This window comes from Drosophila rhopaloa, unplaced genomic scaffold, assembly GCF_018152115.1.
Source record: "Drosophila rhopaloa isolate 14029-0021.01 unplaced genomic scaffold, ASM1815211v1 contig_163, whole genome shotgun sequence".
NCBI lineage: Eukaryota > Metazoa > Arthropoda > Insecta > Diptera > Drosophilidae > Drosophila > Drosophila rhopaloa.
In genome coordinates, this window is record NW_025335043.1 from 7,115,774 (window position 1) to 7,133,582 (window position 17,809).

At 37.4% G+C, this 17,809-nt stretch overlaps 1 long non-coding RNA gene across 1 annotated transcript; it reads right to left on the reverse strand.

Annotated features, from left to right (window-relative positions):
- Positions 1 to 225: 225 nt before the first annotated feature.
- LOC108039277 lies at positions 226 to 9,090 on the reverse strand. Its single transcript, XR_006417495.1, has 3 exons — positions 8,687 to 9,090; positions 7,971 to 8,024; positions 226 to 353 (listed from the first exon to the last, which is right to left on the reverse strand). It is a non-coding gene; the product is annotated as an uncharacterized LOC108039277 (long non-coding RNA).
- Between the last annotated feature and the right edge of the window lie 8,719 nt (positions 9,091 to 17,809).

The window sequence follows — 17,809 nt, forward strand, 5'->3', positions numbered from 1 at the left end:
GTACCGCTGCCACGCCTCCCGCACCTGCCACGCCCACAGCAGCCGCTCCCGCCACTCCGCCGATGCCGATGCCGCCAACGCCGCCGACGCCTCCACCAACGAACTGCTGCTGGCCACTCCTGGCCGGTGAACCCGTTGCCACCACTGCCGTTGCCGCTGCCACCGCTCCCGATCCCGCTCCGCCCACTCCGCCCACTCCTGCTCCTGGTCCGCCCGGCGGCGTTATTCCCACAGCGCTGCCACTGCGACCGCGTTGCACCTCCTCGACACTATCCAAACGTGAGAAAATTCTGGCCGCCGTTGTTGCCGTCTTTGATGTCTAAAAAGGGGCCAGGAGTGCTCTCCTCAGTTGCCTGGAAAAAGGTGAATTTCACTTTAATTGCGGCCACTTCACATCGCTCATACGCCCCGTTGCCCAGGCGACCATTTCTACCCGCGCACTCTGGCACCGGCAATTAATGCGCTTATTGCTCGGCTTGGCCCGGCTTTTGTGCTCAATTTATACACTCATTAACCCCCGGCAAAAAAGGGAGAGTATAAATTTTGCCGGTAAGTCAAGTCAAGGCGGGTTAATTCTATTCACAAGAGCGTTGGATATACTCGCAATTTATTTGCACCAGCGAATTGTGGCTAATGCTTTTTGAATGCAAAATATTTTCACAAACGCCACTAATTAGCAGGGATAATGGTTGCTATATTTTTACGCATCGAGTGCGTTGGTGTTTTGTAAAGAGTTTAGCCAAACACAAAAGAAGACTCGCAATCGATAACAAATCGAATGAAATTAATTTATTCAACCTATTTAAGCTGGTTGAAATTTTTGCCATAATATTATGAGCTCTGCCTTTACGGTATTTATTTTAATGAAATGCCTATTAGACGATGTTATCCTCTATTTAAATTTATGACTCACACAGAACACATTTTATTTTGCTGACAAAAATTTAAAATAACGTTTTTGAAGCAATAAAATTTACATTTTAAAGTTAAAGGGTATTTAAAAAAGACAAGAGTTGTTGGCATTCGTTTGAATTTACTACACCAAAAGTTGACCATAATCGGATTGATTGGTATAAAAAATGAATGGGCAAAATAAACTTGCTGTCTGATGTTCTATGATGTTTATATGAACTACACATTTTAAACTTTGATTTACAATGTCCATAAGATAAGCTGAATTTAAAAGCTGCATTTTTAAGTCAATAGGAAAACAAAGATTTGAGTAAAACCTATTTTTTTGGCTCACTTATCGAATAAAACCGTAGTGATTTTAAATTTGATGTAACATTTATATTTTAAAAAAGAGCAGTAAAGAGTCGGCGTTAGCCCTGAAAGTCGCGGTATTCTTTTGGCTGCTCCACACAAAACTGCTCAATTAAAAAGTTAAATGGGCTTGGCCCCGGCCATTCATTCTGGATGAATACGTAGAAGAGCGTGTGGTTGCTGGCGACAACTTTTTACAAATTCATGAAAATGCGCTTAAGGCACAATCTCTTCATTAATTGCTGGAAATAGCGACAGCCACGCAGAGCATTTTTGCATGACTATTTGGCAATTGCCCAAATGGAAGCCTAATGCAATTTGACTTGGCAAACATGTGTCAAAGTGTCTGGCACATCTCATTTCTCGCATACCGACTGCACTCGCTGTGCTGCCTGAATATTCCGGCTTTTCCGACGACTTTTCCCCCCGGGGCCTGTCTGCTCTTTAGTGTATATTCTTTGCCGTCTGAATTATTCAATGCAAGTAAACATTTTGGCAAGATGCTCGCCAAGAAGCTCAGGGGGGAAGCCAACAAATTGACTCGAGACATCTTACTTTCGAAGGACTTTGAAAGCCAACGGGGCTACATAAATTTCCAGCAAACGTAAAACTATTTAGTGGAAAATGTTCACTCGGCCAGACCTTCTGCAGTGTTGCGTGAAATTTTTACGTTAAATAAATTGTGTTGATGGTAAATAAATAAAGTATGAGAGCCCAGAAGCCGACCGACCGCATTGTGTGCTTAACGGCGGCCATATAGACTATGCGACGGACAACAAAGTATCCACCGACAACAGTTGGACAAACGGACAGGTGGACAAACGTACAAACGGACAGATGGACAGATGGACAAATATACAGATGGACAAACGAAGGACTGGCTACGCCGGACACGGACTGATGACGGCTGACAGAGAAGTCCGGCGGAAGGCGATTGGCGGCCGGTTGAGCGAAGGCAACTTTCTAGGTCAGGTCAGCATTTTGCAATTGAGGGCAAACAAGCTTAAATATTTAAGACGGCTAAGCGTGGCGAATGAATGCGGTTTGCTTTTACGGCATTCTATTTGCAATCTACGACCCATTGGAATTTTCTAGTGGGCTAGCTCCGCTTACGAAAATTTAAGATAGGAAATTATTTCAAAAGCATTTTGCCAGAAGTAAAATTTCATTTTATTTCATTGGAATTTCAATTTTTTTTTAGTTTACAACACGCACTTATAATTAGTTAATATTTATATCGTGTAAATAAAACAGCTTATATTTATTTACAACTAATTATGATGGTTAAAGAAATAAAAAATTCAATTCAAATTTAAAAAAAGCGAATCAAATTTACTTTAAGTATTATTTACGCTTGTTTGCATTACTTAAAAAAAAACTACCTTGCTTAAAGGCAATTACGCTTCGGTATAATTTGACATTTTTTGTAAGGCAAGAAACCCAAAATAGAAATCAGGATTAATTTTACTTTATTAGTTTAATTTATTTGTGGATTTAGATAAATTCAATTACAAAATGTAATTGCCTTGCAAATATAACCGAGAATCGAATTTAAATACATAAAATTATACAAATAAATGGACCACAAATAAAATAGAACGTGTTTGCTTTGCCATTTAATTATGGCTTGTGAAATTTCAGCAAGCATAAAATGAAAAACAAAATCAAGTTAATTAAAACCTTACGCACCAGTAATAAATCAAATCATATGCCTGCTGTATGTAAGCATTATGAATAAAATTAATTTACTGTGCTCCATAAAATATGCAGGATCTGACGGGTATCGTTTTTAAGGCAATATGTTTCCATTGTTATTCGTTCTCCGAGCGAACGCTTTAATCAGCGTTAAGCAGCTATTTAATGGGAGTAATAATGGTGGCGGTATCTAATCCATTGATCAGCCATCAGGTTTCTAATAAATGTCATTTCGTTTTGAATTTTATAAATGCTGGAGGAGTGGTTTGTTGGGGCAGTGAAAATCCGTTAATGCGAACCGCTCGTGGCCCGGACACGTGGACTCTCGCCGGTTTTATTGATTTCGTTCTGGGCACGAACCCCGACTAAAGCAGCCAAAATTAAATGATAAAAGCGGAGCACAAACAGCTCCTGGAACTCCGGGAATTATTTTTGGACCGCCAGAGAAAAAGAGACAATATATGTGTGTGTGTGTGTGTGTATTTAATGTTACGCCCAACGAGCAATGTGAGTTAAATATTTTTAGCCGAAAGTCAGACGAAGATGGGCAACAAGCGGCCAACAAAGTAGGCTGTAAAAACAACAACATGTTGCCAACTCAAGCGCTGATTGAAGACAAACACACAGACACACCAGCACCAACGACAAAACAAGCACAACACGCACAGTGGCCAAAACAAACGATGGCAGACGCACGCACACAGATGTCTCAATTAGAAGAAAAAAACAGATATGATGGTCCTTTAGCCGCACCAACACACACGAATTCACGCACACCAATGCATTGGCGATGGCACAACTGTGTGTCAGTTAAGGCAATGCGGCCCAGCTTTTGTTTGCTCTTGCCTCATTTATTGTTCGCCTGCCGAGCAAGACAAAAGCCATGCACAGCAAGAGAATACGCTCTAGACTCAAGGATATTTTTAAAGCCTTCCGTTGAAAAAATAACGGAGATTGTAAAGAAACTGGATTTTAGGTAGATTTTTAATAAAGTTATTGAGATGTTTTTGTATATGCTTTAAAAACTCTTTTAATTTCTAACTAACGATCATTTCTAAGGCTGATTGTGGTTTAATCCTCTAAAATTCTGTATCTTCATCTTGGATTGTATTTTTGGTTCAATTTTTCGTCATTTTTATGTGGTTACCCCTTTCCAAATTTCTGAAAAATGGCTTTGCCGAAATGTAACCAAAAACCTACACTTCGAAAGCCATTACTTTTCTTACAGACAACCGATTTCAAAGTGACATACTTCCAAATAATTGTGGATTAATTCTCTTAAAATTTTTTTTTTGTAACTTACAAAAAAAATGCCTTTTTACAAAATTGTACAGACATTAAACGTTAATAGAGTAATTTAATATTTGAAACACATAAAAATATAAATAATATTTATATTTCCTATTCAAGATCTCTGAGTGTAACGAAGTTTCGATTCTGGCAGGAAAAAGCAAATGCGTTGGCGTGCAGGAAACCAGAAGCAGTAACTCCCCCGGTGCAAGTCATCTGCATTTGCTCCGTTTCTGGACGGCAGCAGAAGGAATATTCAGAGCATACTTTCCAGCAATTTCCATTAGCATTCCTTGCCGACTAACGACAAAATACAACTGCTGCGGTTGCACCTGCTGCAATGCTAATTACCTCCCACCCACGAAGAAGAAGATCTGTTGGGGTTGGTCAATAATCTCGGACCATTAAAAAGGGTTCATTCCCCGTAGGAAAAACTTGAGGAGAGTTCAATACACGGACGGACAGCACAGAACAGAGCAGAACAGAGCTCTCATCCCTTTAGCTTTCCCCTCGAGCGGAGTGCGCACATTTGCATATTACGTATAGGGCACGTGAACGTGCCCAGGGAGCAGAGCTGTCACCGAGGCATTAAGGCTGCTTAATTAAATCTTTTGCGTAATTTGTTTAGTTATCCTCTACAGGATCCACTTGAAAATTGAATGGAATCGAGTGTGGCAAACAAAAGCGGCTTAGGACCTCGTTTAAGTGCGTTCATAATTGAATTGCGGCCAAATGCTAAACTGCAACGCCAGCAGTCGAGACACAATCGTGGCATAATTACAGTGGCCACCAAGGACTGTAAACAGTTTCTGCACCGGCCAAAACGAAGTTACTGCCACAAGAAAACCTAATTAGGGTAAGGCAGATAGAGGAAAACACCGAAAAGAAGGTATCAAATTCCGAAGAATAAGCAATTAGTTCGGGCATGAGTTGCTCCTCAAATGTTTTTGTTATTCTTATGCGTGCATGAGCACAATATGCTGCCATGTTTGGCTAGGCAGATTAATTGCCAGGCCAATATGCGTCAAAGTCAGGCCTCGGTGCGTTAATATGTTTGTTCGGGCCTGGCTATAAGGGACCCAGCCTCACTTGAGTAATCAGTTTTCAATAAAGCCGCTCAGATCGGGTATTTAACGGCTTAGGCCAGAGCAACAGTCGTGTTAACAAGGACTCAGAGGGAAAGGATATGCTGGGGAAAATTTAATTCGATTGCTTACGCAATATGAATTTTAATGGGAATGCGCAATTGCCAGAAATCACATTTATTCGATTTTAATTTGAAATCGATGTAGCAGGGTTAAATTTCATTTTTAATGAGTGAAGTTTCTGCAAGCATTCGGATATATATTGACCTCCTGTTTAAAGTACTGCGCAGAAATAATAATAATAAAATAATTATTTAAAAGATGTACAATAATTTAGTTTCTATATTAAGTAAATAAAGACCAAATTGCAAACAATATTTGAAAGCCTGAAGATATGCAAAATATAGAAAATTACAGAATTTAGGTTTAAGCCATAATTTAAAATTAAATCAAAAATATATGCAAAAAAACTAATATAAAGCCACAAACTATTCAATAAATTTTGAGCGTATACCTTTGGAGCTGTAAATGTCAGAGCAATTTGCGAGATCTATTTTTTGACTGACATCCCACTGACAAGGCATCCTAATTAATTTTGTGCGCACAGCATAGTCAATTGCAAATATTTGCCAAAATTTTCAGACCAAAATGATGAATTTCAGTTTGCCAGGCGACAATGAATTGCAAATTGCCGTAGTGTCAAATGTGGCAAATACATTTTTGAAATCGAATTGCGTGGGCGTTTGGAGAGCGTGTGTGCCCGAAACTAATCGAGCAGAATTGTGGCACAAAAATGTGTTATTTACTCAACAAAAGAGCATACATAAATACAGGGTGTGACATGGCAAGTTGCCGCAAGGCTTTAACTTAATACACAACAAAAATGATTTTTTACTAAAAAGAAAATTAACCATTTAAAAATGATTATTTATTTGGGCTTTTGTTTGTTAATAAAGCAGAATAACAAGTTTTTGTATTTCAATTTGGTTTTTTTATTTCTTTCAATTTTTCTAAAGAAGAAAACAATGACTTAATACAAAATGTATATATTTTTCCAAAAAAAAAGTTTATTATTTAAAATTTTTTTGAGTAACAAAATTGTTATCTTGGTTGTTATTTGAACTTTATAAAGTTACAAAGGCAAAAATTTGGTAAAGAAACATACGTCTGCAAACAACGTGGCTGTCACAACCATTACTCGCAACACTCAATTATGTGCATAAATGCAGCAAAAAACACAGAGAAAAAAAGAAAACAAACAGCAAACAAAGCCTGCAGCCATGCACACACACAAGAAACAAAACATTCACTCAACGGAGAAAGTTTTTCCCCTCCTCAGTTGACTTAATACTTAATGGCATTTAGGGGGCACGGTGGAAATTATTTTAAATTGCAAAGCCAGAACTCGGAGGACGTCCTTGTAGCTGTCGCTGATGTTGAGTTATTGTCCTTTGTTGGCGGGCAAAAGACATTACAAATTATGTCATTACACGGTTTTCTTTTATTTTTCATAAATTCACTCTCTCCCTTTAATTTAAGTTGCCTGCAGTTATTTAAAATCACTTAAAATTGGCAACATGCTCAAGTTTCCCCTTTGCCCTCTCCACGCAGCTTTCGCTCCTACTTATAACTTTTGATTTGCGTTCCAGGCGAAATTATAAGCCAGAAATTTGCATAAGTTTGAAGTGAAATTTTATGCAGGAAAAAAGAAAAATCAACTACAACCGACCAGTCCTCGAGTGGCTAAAGTTGTTGCAGCAAAATATTGCATTGAGATGGAAAATTGCTGCAGGGGTGTCTGCGATTGGAACAAATTTCCAACAAATTGTTTTCCTTTTAGAAAAATTATTGAGCTGCATAATAATGGCATAGTTTCCGTGATGACCTAAATATATTTGAAGGGCGCTTAAAACAATCAGAAATCAATGAAATGAATAGAACAGGTAAAATTCGCTATTAAAGGTCTGATTTATATTTAAGTATCAAGGACCGAGGAAGTCAAAGAATTATGCTCATTAAAAGTTCCACTCAGTATATTACTCGACAATGCAATTCAATTGTTATTCTTTTCTTTGAATTGTATCAATGGCAATTTCAATTGGCATTTCAATTGAATATCTATTTATATAATCAAAGTTGAGTTCTTGGATTTAATAGAAGCACAATGCTACAAATAACATTATAAATAATATAAGTTATCATTCTTGAATCACAGAACAAAATTACCACACACTAATATTAGTATTCGCAATTTATGGCCAATTAATTGACTGCTGAAATCTGGCACACATAAGGTCAATCAAATAGCCCTTCACACATTATCAAAATTTTCCATCAAACATATGTCAGTGCGAGCATTAAATTCACTCCACATTCCTCAAATAATCACATTTTAATTGGTTGCCAACATTTTTATGGACTCACAGCACTCAACTTGTGTGAGAAGCATAAAAGCCACACATTCCTGCGAATACTTTTTAATTAGTTATATTTATGGCTGTGATTTTAATGCATTTTGACAGCTTAAATCAAAGGACAAAGTCAAAGTGGCATGTGAAAGCTCTTGCAAAGTTGCAACATTTTGAATGTGGTTTGCAGGGTTTTAGAAGTTTCCCCCGAATCCGAGTGTTCACTCACCTGAAATGACCAGGTATGCCGCTCGGATCACAATGCAAAACCAAGACCGCCGAGCTGTGGCAAATAAAAAATACATTTTCGATTTTATGGCCGCCATATAAAGAGGTAGGATTTAAAATACTTTTTCTGAGCGAACATTAACTTGTTTGCTTTGTTTGTTGGATGAATCTGAATTAAAACTTTTTACTAATGTGTTAAAAAAATTCATATAATATATATAGTTACCACTATAGGTTTTATATACTTTAAGTTTCATTTAAGTGGGCTCTATCAAAAAAAATTTGTTTATTTCTTGTCAAAATACAATATATTTATCAAGAGCAAAATTGTAAAATGTTTTGCTTGTTTAAAGGAACTTCTTACAAATATTTTAAGGTATTTTCTTTTAATGTTTAATTTTATAGTATTCAAAAAATTTTAAAGTTTTTTTTTGTATAGCAAAAATTTAAAAATATCCGTTTTATTTGAGTAGAATAAATCATTTTTACAAAAAAGAGACTTTTAAGTTACAAACGATACATTTTAAACAAGAACAAATATTTTTACAGGCATTTAGCTAAAGAATTATTTTAAAACGTCCCTGATTATTTTCGCGCAATGCTTTTTATCAAAAAAATTAAATTTTCTTATTCACTTTAAGCGACAAAAATGTATTTTTTTTCTAATATGATAGATATACAATAATAAGTTACTGTTTCAAATTTAAATTATGTTACCTAAAGGAAAATGAATTAAATTCGATTTACCACTTGCTCGAATAAATTCGAAAAAATGCAAGAAAAAAATGTGTGAAATCAATTCAGCGTTTTTAGCACTTAATAATCGCGAAAAGAAAAATTAACGGCACATTTAACGGTTAACACTTAGGCGATTCAGAAAAGCGAGTAACGTCGAGTACAAAGAAAAACGGCAGCGCCGACGACACTTTCACATTAATTAAACGCGTTTATATGCAGCACACATACATACACAGGCAGGTGTGTACAGCATACGAGTGCTTTACCTGAGACCGTGTGTGTGTGTGTTAGTGCGACTATGCTTGTGCGCTGACCGTTGCGTATCCGCACCGTTGACTCTGAGAATCGCTGTGACCTTAGAGTATTCGCTGCCGCACGTTCGCACGCCGTAAAGTCCCCAAACAGACTGAATCTGCTGCGACTCCGCCGGAAAGTCGAATGCTCCGTGCCGCGAAGCAACAGCTCGAAAAAGTCCCAATCAACATAAGAAAATGGCCCAAACTGTTGCGCAAAACTGGGGAAATGCCCCTCGAATCGGAACTAAAAAGGATGTGGCGCAGTGCGCAGGCGCGGAGTAGGGGTAAATTGGGACTAAAGACAGCTGGGAAGCAACAGTTTGTTGTGGCGAGGCCAAGGGGGAAGTGGGTGAAGGACGGGCTGCCGGTTGACAGAAGTGGGTCTCTCAGTCAATGTCACACTCGTGGAGTTTTTCGGTATGTAAATGTGGGGCTTGGGGGGTGGTTCAGGGTTTTTCAGGGGGGGCTTTCTACTTTCTTGGCAGCTGATTTCAGACTTTCACGCTTGTTGCGCCCTCCAAAAAAGTGGGCAATTAACGGGTGGGAATTTTCGGGGACGAGTAGACTCGTCTACTGCAATTAGTATTCCACACTGACGCCTCTTTTATTTGCACATTAAACAGGTGGTGACCCAAACGCCACCTGGCCAGACAACGTCGCGCACGTGACGCACATGTATCTTGTGTATTTAATTAGTTGGCAATTTTTATGCCACACATGAACTGTCGCGCCCCCAGGCCATCCGATATCCTCCTCTCCCCTCCCCCACATCCTGCGTCCTGTGTCGCCAAAGTTTGCCCCTATTGTTTGCCATTCTCCGTGAGCGGCATTAGTCAGCACTGATTACCGTCTGCCCTTTGATTTCGATGACAAAGCATTGGCTATAAATACGCGATCAATGGGACAGCTGGAAATCGATACCGCTGAATGGCATTCAATTTTCAATCCTTATCCCATTTTTCTATTTTGTTAATAAAAGCTACAACTTATTATTCGTGGTAAAAATAAACATGGTCCTTTTTTAGAATTTGTATTTATTATTAGATTTTGTATTTATTATTAGATTTTGATAACCGTGTTATTTTTAAAGAAAATATAGATTTTGTATTTATTATTAGATATTTATTTGGAAACTGTTATTTTGGCAGAACAGAAATTTATTTATTTCAACCAAAAAAGCCTGTCTTATTTGTGTTATTATATTTATGTGTATGTATTTATATTTTATATATTTTAAAAACGAGTTTACCGTATCCTTTGCATATTTTTCTCGGGGCTTTAATAACTTTCAGCTCCCAGATAAATATAATTATAGTTCAAGGACTCTGAAACCTAATCAGTACTTCAGCAAATACCTCTCGTTTTGTTTGTGTTTAGTTTTTGCGCAGCTCGAAGCTTTTTATAGAGGTCGACCTCAAAGTTATGATTTAATAATGTATCGATAGCTTTCACAACCTTGTTACAGCTTGTCATAATCAAAATTAATAATTGAGCTGGCTATTAATAAAGTACTTGCAGATGCACTAAAACGAATGACAAGGCTAAATGCTAAGGTCATCAAGGAAGGCAGACGAGCTGGGAAACCACTTGCCCTTGCCCTTAAGTCTCTCCATCTGGCCACATCCTTGCTGCACTTTATTTCGCTTCTTTATAAATAACGCCGGCGAGTATGCAGGATAAAATGTTAACTTGGCGGCGGAAAATGTAGGTTGGAAAATGGGGGTGGGGGGGTATGACTGCCATTCAGGCTAGAACACACACGTTTTCCCATTCTCGTCTGTTTGCCTTCCATGTTTTTCCTAGTCTGTTTGCTTTGCTTACACGCACGTACAATCGGCAAGAGAAACATTTGTTTATTCACCGGGCCGATCCAAAGAATCTGCCATATGCACATGCGAATAAATGGATATGTATCCCCGTAAAGCCCAGATTCCGATTGCAAATCGCACTGGCTAATGGCCTGCATCCAGGCACGGTTCACCAGATGGAATCATCATGAAGAAAAATGAATCCTTTACCACCCATTGTCGGAATCATATTTGCGGGGCTCACAGTTCAAGTGCCGGTTTCAGTTTTAATTTTGCGGCTTCTCATGTGCATTGATGTGAATATTTTATGGCTGCACGCAAAAATATTCAAAATAAGTTGAGTACGGAAATCAAAACTGAAAGCTCCTGTCGACAACCACAAGGCAAAACGAATAACAAATCATATCCGGTTGTGTTCCGCCTATAAAAGCAAGTCGAGCCTGAAATATTTTTGAACAATATTTTGTCTGTGTACGCCAGCTCGACCTGTCGTTATGCCGAAACTGTAATTGTAATTCTCGGAGTTGAAAAAATTCATGACACCATGTTATTCCATTTACACAAAAATATACACTTGTTTAAATGTCTCTTTTATTTTAAATCGATGCACAATTTTACACATTTTCGCAGAGTCAGTTATTGATACCACTAGTTTATTCGAGGTAAAACGTTGAACACTTCGGAATGGATATTCAACACATTTTTATTGGAGTGCATTTGCAAAAATTGTTTGTATTTTATGACTGGAGCGCTTACTCCTCCCTTAAATAAAAAAACAACTTAATTTGTATTGAATACTTTAAATTTCTTTTTGCGACATAAAACAAATAAAAAAGCATTCTGTTGTCCTAAAGAGTTGAAAATAGTCATAGGAAATAGGCAACAGGTGATTTATTCCATCATTGTTAAACAATTTCAGCACATCGGCTTAAAAGGTAAGTCTTAGAGAGAAAGCTGATGCAAACCATAATTTAATCAATGTCACCCATTAGCAAACTGCCACTGCTTGAATATGTGCTGCTCAATTTGCTGACCTAGCTTAGTTATGAAGTAAACAATATTATCCAGTTGTGGCCCGAGGTGCATAGCTCTGTGCGCTAAACAATTTCAAAATTTTGGTAAATTTCTCTTATCGTACACTGGCCTAATTGACCGAACGTCGGTCGCACATTTGTGGGGACACACAATTAGGCTGCGGACATGGTTTCAAACGACAACAGGCGACCACAGAAGCCAACTATTACTATGGCCTAATAACAATCAGCAGGCTGGTTGGTTGGTTTCCTTGTTGGCTGTTTGGTTGGTTAACTGGTTGGCTGCCTGGCAACAACAGGCCGGGCTAATACAAACATGAAAGTTAATTAAACCGAAAGTAGACTGACATGAATTTATATGGTCTAATAATATGCCTCTAGCCAACAGGCAACAGCATCCCCTTTCGTTTCGTGGATTTCCGTTCTGCTCGGGCTTTACGCTTCGCTTAATAGCAAACAATAATTAAAAGTGACAAGTAAATTAGTTTCAGACGTCAACTGATTGCGAAACGAATGCGTGGGAAGTTGTTTGCTAATTTTTTATTAGCCGCAACGATCCGCCGGAACCGATATGGCTTAGAGTTTCCGGTTCCTTTTTTTTTTTGGGTGGCGATTCGCACCTACCCGAAGCTTGAGCTTTCGCTCTTGCTTTCGGCGATGTTTTATTCATGCAGCTATTAACTGATTTTATCACGCTACAAATATGCACTACAGGGCGTATGCATAATAAATTCCAGACACCGTTCCAGGCATTGTTTCCCGCTTTTACTGCAACAACAGCTGCTGGCTCACAAGACGAATCTGTGCGCCGTTTGCGGCAATCTTGGCCGCATTTTTATATGCCAGCGCTGTTTTATGACCTTGTTTATCCTTGTCACATGGCCGAAAGTCTTTAAAAACCAACCACAACTTTGATGAACTCGTAAAAAAGAATAACGAATAAGTGCAAATAAATTAATGTCGAGAGTCGAACAGTAGTTACCCAGTAATTGCCGCGATGAATCTCAAGGGCATTTACAAAAAAAGGAACAAGAAATTTAAAGCTACATGTTGTCAATAGCATACTGCATAAGATACAGATTATCACAAAGAACTCGACTTTGGCTTTTATTTTTTTGGGTTATAAAATAAAATAATGTTATTGAATAAATTATTATCACACTTTACAGCGTTTTTGGTTTAAATCCGATCCAAATAACATATATTAAAGTGTCTGTAAAATTGTCTGTCTTACATTCTGTCGTTTTAAAATTTGTTTGTGCTTTTTTATAATTTTTGTTGGCAGCTTTCTAAAATTAATTTTTGATTTTTAAATATTATCTAATGTCATAGAATTTTAAGTTTAGTTATTTTTTTATTCGAGGCAATGGCCGTGACTTATTTATAAATAACATTCCAATAAATATCCATTATTTAACCGCCTGGCATTTAAAAGCTCGAAGAAAATCAGTAAAATCTTTAATCTTTTTACTCAAAAAAAAAACAGCAACGGAAGCTGGTTTGTGCCCCAGATCACAACAATTCTGTTTCTGATGCCTCTTCATGAATGAGTGAATAAATTCCAAAATGGTTGTCAAAAAAGCGTCACTGAGAAATTAATGATGACTTTTATACGCGAGTAATTCATGGCATTTTCATAATAAACCCACATACACACACACACATGGGATACCTTTAATTTGATTTCTAAGAAAAGAAAAAAAATGTGGAAAAAATGTATATTTATGTACGCATGAAGGAAATATGCTCCAATGGGACAGACACGAAAAACAGAGAAAGGAAAAACAGGGAAAGTGCCCAAAATATGTATGTGTGGGATCCCTGTGACTTGGCGACTTTTTAAAAAGCTTTTTTATGCTCGTTTGCATACACTCTGATTTTGATAGCATTCAAAGTCAGTTTAATAACAGTCGTCATGCGATTTATAACGCATAATAAGACAATCAGACGGGCCAAATGCGTCCACGTGCAAAGAAAAAGCCCACAAATAAATACTATACATATAAATTTGTGGTTTCAGGTTTTTCTAAGGCGATAAAGCAAATTGACAATTTCCCCGCCCGACGACCGCTCTCAGATTTCCCGGCCAGCCTGTCAGCTTCTTCCGGCGGTCAGCAAAGTTGTCAAAGTATTTGCGGCACCAAAGTTTTTCTTTCCTCCTCATTTTAAAACTAAAAACCAAACTAAACACAGCCCTCGACTTCAGCAGGATTCAAGGATTCCATTGGGAGGCGCATCGGTGATAAAATCCTATCTGAGAAAAACCATTATATTGCGCAGCTGTGATTCACCTTAGCCTTAAAAAAGTAAAGTTTTTGCAACTCAAAGGATTTGCTGATTTATAAAAATAGAATTCCCTGAATTATAAAGAGCAATTATACATCTAATTCTAAGCCTTTATTTGACCTTAAATTTTAGAGTGCCAGCCATTTTACAATTTACATAATTAATTTCATACAATGAGTAAAACTACAGTTTTATTATTTATTCATAACTAAAAATGATTTTATAAATTTGTTGCATTGCAAATATAACCTTGTTATTTTTACTGACTAACAACTAATGAATGTTAATATTTATATGAAATTTGGCTTCTTAGATGTGATAGCCAAAAGTAATCCCACAATCAAATTTATTTTAATCTAAAAGGGACGGACATACAGTCCTAAAAGAAATCTAGCTCCTCAAAGAAATCTAGCTCCAATGAGGGACAATCCATAAACATAAATCCACTTAACCTGATTAAATTAAAAACTTTTGTTTTGGCCAAAGGACTTGAAAAGTATTAAAAGGGACCCTTTTTTATTCCCTGAATATCGGCGCCCTTGTGGCGAGTGCAATCAATTGCAAATTGAAATTCAATTTTCGTTAATCGGCTTTTGCTAACCTTATGGCATACCTCTCCGGCTTCATAATTTAACTTTTTCCGCTGCCACTGCCACATGAAAGTATGTACGAGCTCGTGTGTGTGGCAGTGTCGAAACTTTTGGTTGCCATGACGAGGTTTTTGTGGTTGTCGTTGCTGCAGCTGCAAAAATGTTCAGCTGGCTCCAAACCAAACCAAACCAAACCAAACACCAGCATATTCTATTGAGTTTTCGGTTGTTTTCCCTGGCTTTTCCCCCGCCCACCTTGTCTGCGAAAAATGTGGCCAAGTTTATGGAAACTAGACTGGGGAAGCAGCCACAGGCAATTGCGTCAGGGTGGGGGTTTTAGACTTCACGTGTTGACATTGATATTGGAAGTCTCTTACTCTCATGGTGACCCACACAAATGTCTATCCTATCTATTTCTTCTAAACTAAAAAAATCTTTAAAAAAGTATTTATAAAGAGGAGGAAAGAGAAACAAATAATATATAAAAACAAATACTTTAACTTCAAGACAAGAATCCCAAATTTATTTCTAATATACACAGCAATCCATATTAAATATTTTTTTTTTGGTTATTTTTAAATTATTAAATTGGTTAAAAGTAAAAGAAAAAGTAATCTTATAATTACCTAAAAACAATCGCATATGTGCTTCTAAAAAAGTTAAATGAAAGCAAAAAAACAATATTTCAAAATATAATCTAGAAATCTTAATCATTTTTTTAATTTTCCCATATTGTTTGTCATGTGCTACAAATAATTACTCTTATCTAAAGCAATTAAATAAAGCAACAATAAAGGAAAACTGCCACGAATTTCAGTTGATTCCAATAATACAGAAAACGAATTAAATTTAATGTTAAGAGCGCATTTCGTTTGGTGCCTTGAAATTCGACTGTAGACCTTCAATATCTTAGGTAGTCTGAACTTTTAATTAGTTCACTGGCTGAACAACAGACCGGAAATTAAGCCACTGAACATTTTGTGGGTGTGTGTGCCATGTTTTTCCAGGCTCTCCACACACACTTACAGCCACTCACGGGTGGGCTGACCCACCCACCGATGTCCTTTTCATGCAGGAAACACTTTAATAAAGGACTCGGTGACCGGAGCGGTGGGAGCAAATGCCTAGCGACAGGACTTTGGCTCAAAAAGGACCACTCTTCATTTGGATGAGTGCATGTGGGCGTGGCCCTGGGGCGGATTGCATATATGCCACGCCCATAGAGACGTGAACCGACCATTAATTAGCCTTTGTTTTAAAGCACAGCACAAATTGAAATGCATTTTTCACGTCACATTTCTGCCCCCTGGCCAAATGGATGTTTATCCGCTGCAAAATGCATAAAAGCGTGCGAAGTGCATGCGAATGCATTTGCATCCACAATGCACTTGTAACAGCGGCAGGTAATTCAATTCACTCGACATCGCGATGCGGTGTAATGCGATACTGGTTTTTTTCTTGATCATGCCGGTTTTCGAGATTAATGGAAAAAATAACGAAAAATACTTGCAAAACAATCAATCTTTGTCTGCTAAAAACATGCATTTTACATGTTATTATTTAAATCCTTGGAGGTAAAAAAGTCTGCCAATAGGTGTGTGTTTCGAACTTTCAAACAGCCAATAAAATCAGAGCCACTTTAACATTTTTTTCGTTTACTAATAGATTTATTCCACCATATATAAAAATTTAAAAATTTTTTCAATATATACATATGCATTTAAAGAAGGATAACTATTCTTTGCTAATTTTTTAAAGTCTTCAGATACCTATTAAAACCTATACATAATGTTCATTAAATAAATCGAAGATAGTTTCAGAAAATACATTTAAGTAAATTAATGTCAACAGTGCTTATATTAAAAACAAGAAAGAAAAGCTAACTTCGGGCGGAACCGAAGTTGAAATACCCTTGCAGAATATTCTGCAAATTATATTCTCCAAAATTATTCATATGATGCATTCTTAATACTCATAAAAATCCCAACTTCCTAACTTTAAAAACACCAAAGTTATGGCATTTCCAATCGTTCAGTTATGTTTATGGCAGCTATAGAATATAGTCGGCCGATCCTTATGAAATTTGATATGTCGGATTGATTGGGCAAAAATAAAACCCATAGAAAGTCCCAACTTCCTAACTTAACAAACACCAAAGTTATGGCATTTCCGATCAATCAGTTATATGGCAGCTATAAGATATAGTCGTCCGATCCTTATGAAATTTGGTAGGTCGGATTAATTGGCCAAATATATAACCCACAGAAAATCCCAACTTCCTAACTTAACAAACACCAAAGTTATGGCATTTCCGATCAATCAGTTATATAGCAGCTATAGGATATAGTCGGCCGATCCCGGCCGTTCCGACTTATATACTGCGTGCAAAGGAAAGAAGGGTGTGTGCAAAGTTTCAATTCGATATCTTTAAAACTGAGAGACTAGTTCGCGTAGAAACAGACAGACGGACAGACAGACGGACAGACGGACAGACGGACATGGCTATATCAACTCAGGAGGTGATCCTGATCAAGAATATATATACTTTATAGGGTCGGAGATGTCTCCTTCACTGCGTTGCACACTTTTGACCAAAATTATAATACCCTCTGCAAGGGTATAAAAAGAAAGTATTGTCAGCGTCGATTTAAAACAAACTAAAACAAGAAAGGAAAGCTAGCCTCGGGCGGAGCCGAAGTTGATATACCCTTATATTTACAGAATATTCTGTAAATTATATCCTCCAAAATTATTCATATGATGCATTTTTAATACTCATAAAAATCCCAACTTCCTAACTTTAAAAACACCAAAGTTATGGCGTTTCCGATCGATCAGTTATATGGCAGCTATAGGATATAGTCGGCCGATCCTTATGAAATTTGATAGGTCGGATTGATTGGCCAAAAACAAACGCCATAGAAAATCCCAACTTCCTAACTTAACAAACACCAAAGTTATGGCAGTTATGCGTTGCACACTTTTGACCAAAATTATAATACCCTCTGCAAGGGTATAATAAAGACATTTCATAACATACAAATATAAACGTAAACAAGCAATAGCAATAGAAGCAGAAGAACTTAAT